We start from the raw sequence: 13,483 nt of genomic DNA on the forward strand, positions 1-13,483 counted from the left end.
AAAATTAATACTACACTTTATATGGCTTTTTAAAGGCCATGAATATGTCTGGCACTTTGTACGTTCACGCGTGTGGCATTGCGTATAGGTAAATAAATTGGTTTCGTAACCACAAAACCAAACGAGCACAATGTGCACAATGTTCGTTGCATACCAACAGGCGCTGAAAGCGAAAGGTGTGCAAACATAGCGCACAATAACACACATTTACTGCTGTAAGTACTGTTATATTCCACTAACTGTATGTGAGCGTATAAAATTGACTCATACTCACACATATATATACATATACCTGTACATCAATTCAATTCGATTCGACGTCAGCCGTGATGGCGAAATAAATTTTTCAACTATACAAACATTTCTCCACCTCAACACATTCCCCCGCACGCTTCTCACACCTCCATTGTCGCTACTCACCTCCGCCGTCACTAAATGGCAACATATGTTGCACAATCGAAGCGGAAACAAAAACGCCGTTACAACAAAGATGCTGGCGGGCATTCAAATGGTGATATCGTGGTTAGGTAAATATATACACCTGAAGACATACATATATATACATATAAATATGTATGTATATAAAATGCTGCGCGAATTCAATCTTGCAGCTAGTTGATGATATAAGCATAAAGTTGAATGGCATGCGGCTGCTGAGCAACATTGAAAATTGCGCAATGTAAAGCTAGTTCGCTTGCTGGTGGGTGTAATGTTGAGTACCATAGCGACTCAGCCCAACAAAAATTGCAGCGCGTTTGTTGTTCTTGTTGGAGTGATGGATTAAGAAACGCTGGAAAAATAAAAAAAAAAAATAGAAAAAAATTACCCAAACATATTGGCAACGTGCTTGGGGCAATGAACACGCGATCACGTTGCAATACTATTACTTTGGTTGCTAGCAATCAGGCGACAAGGCAACTAGCACTCTAACTTGGCGCTGGCATACAAAGTATGCTGCAGCGTTACGCTGGACTTGTGCTATTTATGGCAATATACATATATGCTATATATAGTGTTATATAATATGAAACAAATGCATATGTATGCACATGCCTTTATGTGTATTTTTCATACATACAAAGGAGACTTGATTTAGAGCGCTGCATTGTGTAATGCCGTGCAATATCGTTCGCCATCGATAGCGCAGCGTAAAATCGTAAAGCGTTACGTAGCAAAACGTGACTGCACGAGATGACTTTTAGTTGGTTTTTCGCTGACGGTTTACTACATTGTCTTTAAGAATATTGCAAAAGATATATTTATATTTATACTCTCGCAACAAATGTTGCTAAAGAGAGTATTATAGTTTTGTTCACATAACGGTTGTTTGTAACACACAAAACTAAACGAGTTAGATATAGGGTTATATATACCAAAGTGATCAGGGTGAAGAGTGGAGTTCAAATCCGAATTTCTGTCTGTCCGTCCGTCCGTCCGTCCGTCCGCCCGTCCGTCCGTCTGTGCAAGCTGTAAATTGAGTAAAAATTAAGATATCTTGATGAAACTTGGCACACTTATTTCTTGGCACCATAGGAAGGTTGCTTTCGAAAATGAGCAAAATCGGACCACTGCCACGCCCACAAAATGGCGAAAACCGAAAACACATAAAGTGCCATAACTCAGCCATAAATAAAGCTATAGAAATAAAATTTGGTATGAAGGATCGCACTATGAAGGGGCATATTTGGATGTATTTTTTTTGGGGAAGTGGGCGTGGCCCCGCCTTCTACTAAATTTTTTGTACATATCTCGCAAACCAATAGATATAATATAGATATATAAACCAAACTCTCTGCAGTCGTTTTTTTTAGCCATTTCCTACTGCAGTCCAAAAATGAAAGAAATCGGATAATAACCACGCCCACCTCCCATACAAAAGTTAGGTTGAAAATTACTAAAAGTGGGTTAACTCACTAACAAAAAGCGTCACAAACACTAAATTTCACATAAGGAATGGCAGATCGAAGCTGCACTCCGATTTTTTCACAAAATGGAAAATGGGCGTGGCGTCGCCCACTTATGGGTCAAAAACCATATCTCAGGAACTACTCGACCGATTTCAATGAAACTTGGTTTGTAATAGTTTCCTTACATCCCAATGATATGTTGTGAAAATAGGCCAAATCGCTTCACAACCACGCCTACTTCCTATATACCAGAACTTTGAAGACGATCTGAATCGTTTACTTTACAATATATAAAGCAAACACTAGTGAAGATATCGGTGCAGAACTTTGCACAAATATGATGTTAATAGTGTGGCAGCCCCATTCTAAAAATCGCCGAAATCGGACCATAGGTTTTTAAGACCCCATATATCGAACACGAGGACCTCGGTGCTTCTAACCTAATATTATGGTTTCCAACTTTCAATGGACTTTATACAATATATATGACGAAAATGTGGGGCAAATTGTGTATTATATAATAAAATAAAGTTAAATAAATAAATTGCGAGAGTATAAATGTGTTACACCCGAACTTAGCCCTTCCTTACTTGTTTTATATATTTTTTGTGCTGCTGTAAGACTTTCTATATTTAATATTTATAATATAGAAGCAATGTAAACATATTTAATTCAAGAAAATCTCAAAACAGTTCTTTTTAAATGAGAAAAACAGGAACAAAAATTGAAATGAAACAATTTGATTTAAAAAATTTATAAAAATCATAAAAAATATGAAAAAAAGCTAAAAAAAAGTTTACTAAATCAAATTTGTTTAAAAATAAATATTTTTTATGAAAAAGAAAATAAATATAAAAATAAAAAGATAAAAAATAATTTTGAATGTTAAGAAAACAAGAAAAAATTATTTATTCAAAATTATTATTTAAAAAAAAACATATAATTTTTTAATTTATAAAAATCATGCACTAAGTACTTGTGAAAAAATGCTGAAAATAATAAATATTGAAAAAAAAATATTTTTTTAAATTTATTTATATAAAAATCATAAAAAATATGAAACAATGCTGAAAAGAGTTAAAAAAAGCTAACAGAAATTTTATTTATTTATTTGTGTAATTATATCACATTATAAAATAAATATTTTTTTAAATTATAAAAGTGTATAAAAATAAAATTAAATTTAAAAATAAAATAAGAAGTTAAAAAATTAATTTTAATGTAAAAAATATATAAAAACACTAGTTCTTCAAATACATATTTTTTTCATATTCAATCATGCTTAAAAACTGTAATTATAGCACATAAAATTAAATATTTTTTAAATTATAAAAATATACAAAAAATAAAATAAATTTAAAAAATAAGAATAAAAAGATAAAAAATAAATTTAAATGTTAAGAAAATAAGAAAAAAGTAATTTCTTCAAAATTATTATTTCAATAAAAAATATATAATTTTTTTAATTCATAAAAATCATGCCCGAAATACTTGTGAAAAAATACTGAAAATAATATGTAATAAAAAAAATTTCAATTTATTTATTTAAAAATCATCAAAATAATATATGCTGAAAATAAAAATAATATTTTTTTTTCTTAAACAAAATTTAACAATTTCTATGTATTTCAAATAAATTAAATTTGATTTCACCCAAATAATTATACCATAACTACTAAATATAAATTAAATATTGTCTAATGCCACAATAAACTCATATGCGCCTTAAGATATGCAATAGAAATAGTAATAAACTCATTTTAAATTTTCCTATCATAAAAAATCGATTCACACTAGCTGTTAATACCAACTTTCCACACCAATACACATAAAAAAATTGTATATCTAAGCAATAATTCCACATACGCCAGTATTTTAATTTAATTTGTGTGGTTAACACCCACATGTGGATAGGGAAGAGAATGTCAGTGCATGAAAGAAACATCAAACCAAATACGCTGTCAGCGAGCAGCCCAACATACGATCAATCAACACAGTCAGCTAACACAACGGCGCACACACACTGTTGAGTAGTTGCTGGCAGACATATGAATTTGCAGTATATGCATATATAGTATATCGATACTCATACACGCTCTTGTCTTTCTCTTACGTGGTTTCAAGCTAGTTCCTGTCTCCACCAACATGTGTGTGTGTGTGAATTTTGCAATTAATTGAACTTTACTGCTGTGAAGCTCCAAGACCAGCACACGCTCATTCCACACACTCCACTACGATAAAGAACAATAACAACAAACACCATCTAACAGCCATCGCACCCAGCAGCAACAGCAACGTTGACTATGTCAGCACCAACGCCACCAATTGCGGTGTTGCCACGTCTCCGTTATTGACATGTCTCGCTTGCTTTTGCAAGCATTAGTTATTTGTTGTTTAATATATTGTTGTAGTTGCTTTGCGCCTTCCGCTGCAGCTCTACATTCTAATAACATATGTGTCTGTTGGTTTAATAGCGCTCGCTGTTACCGCCGCCGCTCAACTTGCGGTTTTGTGTAGACATCAGTTGGCAACTAGTGCAGAGCAATGTGGAACATTGAAGTTGCCGTCTGTTGCCGCAATTGTTACTTACAACAGCCACATCAACGCCTCTCGCCGCAGAACACAATCAAAATGGTGAATTGCTGCAAGTTTGGCATTTGAGCTGGGTGGTTGGGAATGGAAAATAGAAACAACAACTGTTTATAAAAAATAAAAACAAAAAGTAAATGGAAAAAATAGTTGTCTTCTGCTTCCATATGTTGCAGCAATTTACCACAAATTTTCTGCTCTGTTTTGTTTTTAATTCGGCACTGAAATAGTCGATAGTTGGAAGTATTGTGGAGAAAAAAATATGAAAGGAACAAAATTAACAAGAATTTAGTGGGGTATCAGAGGCTTTGTTAGCTTAGATTTGTATTTTAAAAGAGACTAAAAATCTCGAAGAATGAAGTATGAAACAGAATCAAGAAAAAGCTGGAAACTCGGAGCTGGTTAAAATTACCTGATATTATTCCTGGTAGATTTGAAATGATAACGAATATGATAGTACAAATATACTTTAAAAAAGAATCATGAGGTTTCATTTTTATCTAAATAAACGCTATCGTAAAATGTACAGAGTTTTCAGCGAGAAAAGCTCATGAAAGCTTTTCTCATAAAAGTGAAAGCAATATCAAAACTATTCTGAAGACTAATTTTTATCTAAATTTACGCTATCGTGAAATACCCAGAGCATTCAGCGCTAAAAGCTTATGTAAGCTCCTAAAAAGCTTCTCTCATAAACGTGAAAGCTTTCGAATTTCGTTGAGCAGTTCATATACATTAGAATTAATTAATACTTCTTGAAAGTTAAGCGCTTCTTATAACAACTAAGAAATATGAAAGCTCAAGAGCTCATAACAGTACACCAAATCACTACAAATTGACACCCTTCAAAAGTAACCAAGAAACCACCCCAACTCCACTGAAACCACAACAGAAATGCGTGCTACGTCTAGCTTTTCTTGATTGATTTCACCACCACTTCTTCAAATACTCTGCAAGACTGAAAAATTTTGCTGCACCGCTAGAAACTCCATACAACAATAGCAACTCGCACCTTTTAACTTCATTGTTTTAATTTCCAATAATTTCGTATAAAATGTCCGCAATCAATTACGCGTACTCAGAACTATGTCTACACAAATATTTTGATTAAATTAGCAAAAACAAAAGCAAAATATCTTTTGTAATTGTTGTTTGTGTGACTTGTGTAATGCGCGCTGGTATTTGGCGGCAATGAATTTCGCTAAATCGACAGAAATTCACAAAGACAGCGGTAATTGCATTGGAATTTCATAAGTGACTGAGCTGTAATGCAGGAGCGCGTCTAAGTTCAAAGAGATTCAATCAATTGCAAAGGTATTTTCAAGAAATGCGTTTTATTAGGTATGAGTGAACAATTAAGGTATATAAAATAAAGGGTAAATATTTACTCGGTTATTAATTTGTTTTAAATTATTGTCGCTGTAGAAGAACGCACTAAAATTAAAGTTTTCGGAATAAAGCTTTGAAAATTAAGACAAAATTGTAATAATATTTTTAAAAACTAGAAAAAAATATTAAAAGATCCAATTAAATATAAGTTTGGAGTTTGAAGTCCCTAATAGCCTTTTCACACTGGAGCTAATTGATCAATTAACCGGCCTCTGCTCGATTAAAACGAAAACTGATTAAGATCGATTTACCATACAAAATAAAAATCTAAATTATACTTAAATTGAATTTTAATCGACTTGAAAATGAAATGCAACTCTGCGCAAAGACCGTATTTGTAATTCTATATACGTTCTTTGTCTGCGAGTTGTTGTTCACGCTACACGAGCAATCTGCTGATAAAACTTACGAACTTCTTATGAGAAGTAAAAACAAAAATGCATAACAGATGATCGGTTATTGAGTAGCCGGCAGTGTGAAGGGCAAATACTGGTTTCTCAATTAAAATTTTAATTGATCAATTAATTTGGCTGTGTGAAAAGGCTATACGAAAACATAAGCCTGCGTTCATACGAAGAAACTTTGTACGCTGATTATCGGGATCTTGTCTTTTGGTATAAATTAAGTTTTAAAAATATATTTCACAACCGTAAACTCATTTCACTATATATTAAATACTTTAAATATATTTATAAATATATTTGTATTTATAAACTAGTAAAGTACTTAAGACTTAAATTATATTAAAATATTTATTTATTGTGCTTTTATCGCTTTATCCCACTTAGCTTCTAACTCCACCCAAATATATGTATTTATATGAGTGTTGTTCTGGTTTGATTGTATTCATTAAAAGAACTGATAATTAAAAATTATATATATTTAATATTATAAAAATATATACAATATAAAATATTATTAATTAATATTGAAAAATTGCATATTATTTTTCAAAATAAAAAAAATTAGAAACATAAAAACACGAAATAAAAATATTATTTTTAAATTTTTTTTTAAGTTAATTGAAATTTAAAAAAAGAAACGAATACGGTTTATTATTTTTTTCTAAATTTTTGTTTTATTTTATTGTTATTGAATGTTGTTGTTATTTGATGTTGTGCGTAAGAAAAAAATAAACTTAGTTGAAAGGAATTTAATAAGGGAAGTAAAAACACGAAATATATTCAACAAAAAATTCAGTTATTTCCAAACTCAGATTTTTGAAAATATCAAAAGTACAATTTTCCGGAATTTCCAAAAACATTTGAAGGTTTTTCCAAAATATTTTTAAAATTTAAATTTTGATGTAAACAAATTTTCGAAAAACATGAAATTTTAAAATTAATATTGATACAAAAATGTAAAATTCATATTAAATAAAAAAATAATTTCGAAAATTTTTAAAATTTCACCATAAACTTTTTAACACAACACATTTTAAATTTTCCAAAAATTTTAAAAGTTTCTAAACTATCAAAAAATTTTCTTAAAACTTTCTTCAAAAATTTGTCTCCCAAATTTTTAAATTACATTACTACTTTTTATAATTGTTGTGTGTGTTCTCAGAATATCTTAAAATAAAATGTTCAAAAATATTTTCAGTAACTTGTTAATTGTTAAACGCTACTCTTTACTCGTTACTCGTTAAACGTTAATGTGTTTACTTTCACGTTATTCGTTAGTCGTACGTTAACATGTTGCCGTGTTTTTGTATCGTTATTCGTAACAAATGTTTAGTGCGTAAACATTTTCAATTACAACAACAACAACATCCAACAACAATAATATTTACAAATTATTTGTTTCTTCTTCTTTTCTCTTCTTTTTCATTCTTGTATATGAACAACAACAACTCGATATGCAATTTTCAAATCGCTAGCTTTTGAATTAAACAACTGCTGCAAAGCCACCAACAAACCACAGGATGCCCAATGCAACAACAATGCATGCAATGCTAACGCTACAGCTGAGTGCGCCTGCGCAACACTGGCACAGTAAATACCACAGCAAACGAACGTAGAGCGTGCAGTAGTAACGAAAAGTGATATATTGTGTGCAACAAATTGACATTTTGGTGCGAAAACTAATGTTGAGAATTTAAGAAAAATCTTAAACTAATTAATAAAAATTACAAAAGTGTAAACCATACGTCCAGCGTTTATGAAAACTAAATATTTATTAAAACAATAAATAAACAAAATACATAAGTAAACCATTATTAAAATATTGCTAGAGTGATTTTAATTAAAAAGAAGAGATTTAAAAATTATTGCTTATAACTCTTCTATAATAAAGTACAATTTATTCAAAAATAAATTTGTGCATTCACAAAACTCCTAGCGCCAATTGCAACTGCTTAGCTTTTCCTATACACTTGTGGTGATCAAACGTTTCAATTAATATATTTACTTATACATCATAATTTAGCTGTAAAAAAAATCAACGCGAAATTTGTAGTTTTAAACGCGTGCCTATATTGTAGCTCAAAACTTGGTGATAACACACACTTAATCACTTGATATTACTAGCTAATCAATTTCAAAATTTAAATAAAAAAAATAAAAGTCACAAAATTTGTAAATCTCACGTCCGCTATTGTTGAAAAGACATATTTTAAATACGCGCATAATAGTTAATAAATTTATTAAATTAACAAGCAAATATTACATTAGTTTTAAAAAATGTAAAAAAAATTAATCACTGCAGTTTAAAATTACTTAAACCATAAAAAACATAAAATATTATTAAACCAAAATACAGGGAAAAAAATTAAATCATAATATTTAAATAATTAATCAAATTTATTAAATAGATAAACTATCAATTAATTAAAAGAATAGTCAAAATTATATAACACTACTAATTTACCATTAATATAAGTACTATTATCAAGTAACATTTAAAGAAAAAATCCAACAACTGGACTCTAAAGAGCGCGGTTACCAAGGTTTCTATTCAAATAAAAGTAAGCTGAGTGTTAAAATATTAAAAATAAAAATAAAAATTTTGATATAATATTGAATATATATTTTATGTTATCTATGGTCACAGCTCTATTTATACATTTTAATTATTTTCAAAAAAAAATATATTTAAATTTTTCCTTATGTTCTGTATACTTAAATGTACAACAGTAGCAATCTATACAGATATTTGGCACTGATTTATGTAAGCTTAAAGACATTTTATCTTTCTGAGCTCAAGAAAAAATCCTTAAATTTATTGAGTTCTGAATATAATTTGTTATTGAATAATATTGCGCCTAAAGGTATACTTCTAGTGTAAACTATTATTAAAAAAATCCCAACACCTCTTATATACTAGAACTCAATCTGTTTTGTATTAGAAAAATCGCTGATTTTATTTCAGGCTTCAGTATTTTGTGGTTGTTATTCTTGTAGTAGTATCTCTAATAGTAAAAGGCGACTAAAATCAGAATTAAGTGATATTAAAATACCTAATAGCCTTTTCACACAGGAGCAAATTGATCAATTTACCGGCCTCTGCTCGACTAAAACGCTAATTAAGATCAAATTACCATACAAAATATAAATTTACATTAATTTTTAATTGAATTTTAATCGACTTGAAATGGAACTCTGCGACAAAGACGGTATTTGTAAAAAATAGTTGTTGAAACTTACGAACTTCAATAAGAACTCATCGGTTATCGAATAGTCGGCAGTGTGAAGGGCAAAGACTGGTTTCTCAAACAATTAATTTAGCTGTGTGAAAAGGCTGTAAAATCTTCTAACTAATAATAGTCAACTTTTTATGGTTGAAGTAGAAATTTGTTTTTTTCATTTGTTGCTGTTTTTGTTATTTCATTTATCGCATATATATATTTATATATATTTTTTAACAATTTAATCATTAAATTCAAATTTTTTTAATAATAATTTAAGAGCCGATAAATGTATTATATTATCAGATTTCTTCAATATTTATTATTTATATATAATATGTAGTATTTCTTTTAATAAAAATTAAGTTTTCAATAAGTCATAGAAATTATACCGGCTTTTTCGCCTCAAAACCTTATACTAATTGCTATTTCCTTTTCAATTTCAGGTAAGTTTCATGAGTTTGCTTTCATAAAATCTCATAATCGTAAGTAAATGATTCGGTTTAAGAAAAAATATTATGCAAAAAATTTTGACAACTAAAATTTTGAAAAAAAAATTAAAATATTATTATCAAGAAATAAGGATTTAGATGCTTACTACAAACCACCGTCTTCAACATTGGCGCCAACTTTTATATTAAATTTCCCCGAAATGTGAAGATCAGCTCAGTAATAAAAAGTATGCATATATCGGGAGGCATATTATTGGAAGTACTTCAAAAATACTCAACATCAAATACATAACTAACAGCTACTTACAAAATTTTGCACCACATTTAGATACGGCGCATGTCGTTATTTTAAATTTTACAACTTCTAAGCCACCCACACACAATCAAACACATATACAACCAGCAACCAACAACCAACAGCGGCCTCGTGCAACTCACCTGTCTGCCAGCCAATAAAATTACGTTGATCCCTGACGCGTCACAACTTAAATTTATTTGACATGCCAAGAGCTGCTCATTGCCAGCAGAAGATTTACGCCCGCTTCAGCGCAGAAACTCTTAAACACACACGCAAACACTTGCCATATAAATTCTCATTTACGCTGAGCTCTTCTTTACAATTGGCATTTTTTACATTTTTATGCGCGTCAATGTCACTTTTATAGCTCCAACAGAGATGAGGAAATCTTTAAAAAGCATAAAAATATATTTGAAAGTAAAGTAAAAAATCCAGAAAACAAATAATAATAAAAGTGCAGTAAACTTGCTTAACGTTTGGTCGCTGCGGTAGACAGTGAGAAGAAAGCAAACAATTATGAGCATAAAGCAGCTATACTATGGCTATAGTAAAAGTTGACTGTCACCTGGGGGTTTCGGTAATCCATTGGGTCATAAAGGTCGCTACACGTGTTTGTGGTGCATGTGTGTTGGGGATATCACTGGTGACAGTGTTGCAGTATATACTATACAAAATTCGCTTGATACTTCTTAAATATTTGAGACAAAATTTCAAGATTTTCTTTAAAACGAATTTTGAAAATATTTTAAGGATTATTGACTGGCCTTATTTTCTTACTTAGGACTTAGTCCTATATTTTTTGCATGAAATCTATAAATTTTACTTACGAATCATGTACTTATGGTTCATTTCGTTCATTACCAGTTTTTAGCTTCCAATTCTCAGGCGGTTTATGATTTTTTTAATATACATATTCGAAAAAATTTCTGAGGTTTTTCCAAACATATTTCAGATAACAGAATTTTTTCCACAATCTACATAAATAACTCAGAATTCCCTACTCACTAATTATTAATTTTCATCCAGGACCTTTCAAACAAAAGCTTCAAATAGCATTACTGAATTGTGATCTCCCTTTCATACCTTTTTCAACTTGCAAGCACGTCCCTTAAAATTAATAATGACAGCCCGTCAGTCTGCCTAATTTGCGCACAATACTAATAAACTAATTTTACACTCGTCTGAAGACTATACACACCAAAGGAATGATAAGAATTACTTTTCTGCCACTCTTCCGGCGACCAAAAGTACGGCTGACTCTATTTAACTCAAGCCTACAAAAATTAAGCAGCTCCGAGCGTCTAAAGACACCCAAAGGACGCGCGAGTAAATGAGTAGAAGCTTTGTGTGCGTCAAAATGGCAAAAGCGCCTTGAAGTATGCTAAACAGCGGTCAGATTAGAAGAAAGCAGCGCATATACGCCGAGAAATTGTGCTAAGACGGCACTACAATGACACGTAAAATAGAAAACCAACTTTCTAGACACCGCACTGCAGCGCATCTGCTGCGTAATAGCTATTATTATACAACTCGTAAGTAATTGCGGCGCCGAATTCCGCTTCCGACTTAGCAAGTGGTGGCTGTGAAATATCACAAATCATATATTTTATTTGTCGCATTCATTTGAAGAAATTCCAAATGTCACTCAGCATTGCCTTAAAGTAACTGGCAAGCAACAGTCATGAATTTACACTTTACTCCTAAAAGTATGCTGCTGTCTGTGTGCGTATTTATTTAATTTCTCATAAGGTGTGGGTAACCTTAAGTTTGTCGCGCTGGTGGCTGCCAACTTTTTGACAATTGTCTTTCAAAACAATTGCTTACAAAGGTCCTTTGGGGGCGCGCAGACACCGACACACACTGAAACACTCATAAACAAAGAGAGAGCGGGAGAAGCAGCGCGCAAATGATAAAGGGCAGCTCATTTAACTGCACAAAATGTTGAAAGGAGTTAAGTACAGACTGTGCGCTTACGCCCTTAGCAATGTGACAGACTAGCATTAGTATACTACAGGAGATGTAGCAAGACGTCTGTGGCATGCAGTTGTGCCTGGCATTCAGCCTAGTTCTATAGAGACTTGGCATGCGGCTTGGTATTCAGCTAATAAACGCCTAAATGGCTGAAAAGGGTTTAAGTAAACGACCGAACAAAGCGCTACGCCTTCGTTGCGTGCCGACTCTTAAGTAAGTGTTGCTACATTGCTTGGGGACAAATGCGACTGAGCTGCTTACTTTGTTAAGGAATTTGCAGGAAACACAAGGAATGCTGAGAATGCAAGTGAAAGAATTAAAAATAAAGCGAAATGGCAACGCTGGCAAAATATTTGCTTAGAAATTTTGTAAGCTGGTGAAGTTTATATTATTATTTTAAACAATTTATTTTAAAGAACTTTCAATTTCGTATATATTTCAATTGAAATTCCTGCTTTTATACTAATTCCACACCTTCAACTATACATTTTTCTCATAAGTTCTTGCGGTTTCCACAAAATTGCCTAGCATTTAATTACAGAAATTACAAATTAATTTCAAAGCTTACCTAACTACTGTAATATATTTAAAAAAAAATCCAGAAAACTACGCACTTAATCTTAACCACCACACTGATTGCCTGCTATAGTTGCATACTTACAGGCTGTCACACTTATTCTCGTACAACACATATGCATATGCATGCAACTTGGTGTGCCTGCGCTTGACTTTAACCGCAAGCTTTTAACCACATTTCAATTAATCAACCGCAAATTTCTGAAACATGCGTGCATGTTATTAAAATTTCATTTATGTCGCCAGCAGGCACCACTACTAATGCATTAGATATTAAATGAGAATATGCACACACACAAAGTTATGCCACAAAAACTTCATTTATGTGCAGTTATAACTGCATTCATTTGTGTGTGTATTATGTATGCGGTTAGATCTTCATCTTCATCTTCAACTGCGTCTTTGCTTTTCAATCACAGTTGTGGCAAATGCTTGGTCTTGCTGTTGACAGCAGAGAAATTACAGTGGAAATGTGGATATGCAAGTATTTTGTTGCAAGTGTGAGCTTCGTTGGAGGAGGAATTGGGTGTACATATTTACAAGATACATATGTCTGAAGTAGCAAACTGTGCAGCTGTAGATTAGTAAATGTTTAAGATTAGGTTGAAGATAAATTCATAACGGATTATTTCTGTAAGCATTCGAAAGCCTTGTGTAACTAAACAATTATCGAAAAGTA

At 31.4% G+C, this 13,483-nt stretch overlaps 1 protein-coding gene across 13 annotated transcripts in view; it reads left to right on the top strand.

The window, feature by feature from the left end:
- Positions 1–13,483, top strand: part of LOC105221358 (CUGBP Elav-like family member 4) — an 867,302-nt gene that overhangs the window by 663,156 nt on the left and 190,663 nt on the right. Inside the window, exons 1-2 of one of the 13 annotated variants that reach the window (XM_054230394.1) lie at positions 8,670–8,847; positions 9,954–9,992. The exons of 10 other annotated variants lie outside the window; for them this stretch is intronic. The gene's annotated coding sequence lies outside the window, so the exon portion shown is untranslated. Of the gene's footprint in view, positions 1–8,669; positions 8,848–9,953; positions 9,993–13,483 lie in introns of those variants that run through there. 2 more of the 13 variants (XM_054230395.1, XM_054230393.1) reach the window with 2 other exon arrangements.

The sequence above is a fragment of the Zeugodacus cucurbitae genome, chromosome 4, assembly GCF_028554725.1.
Source record: "Zeugodacus cucurbitae isolate PBARC_wt_2022May chromosome 4, idZeuCucr1.2, whole genome shotgun sequence".
Classification (NCBI taxonomy): Eukaryota; Metazoa; Arthropoda; class Insecta; order Diptera; family Tephritidae; genus Zeugodacus; species Zeugodacus cucurbitae.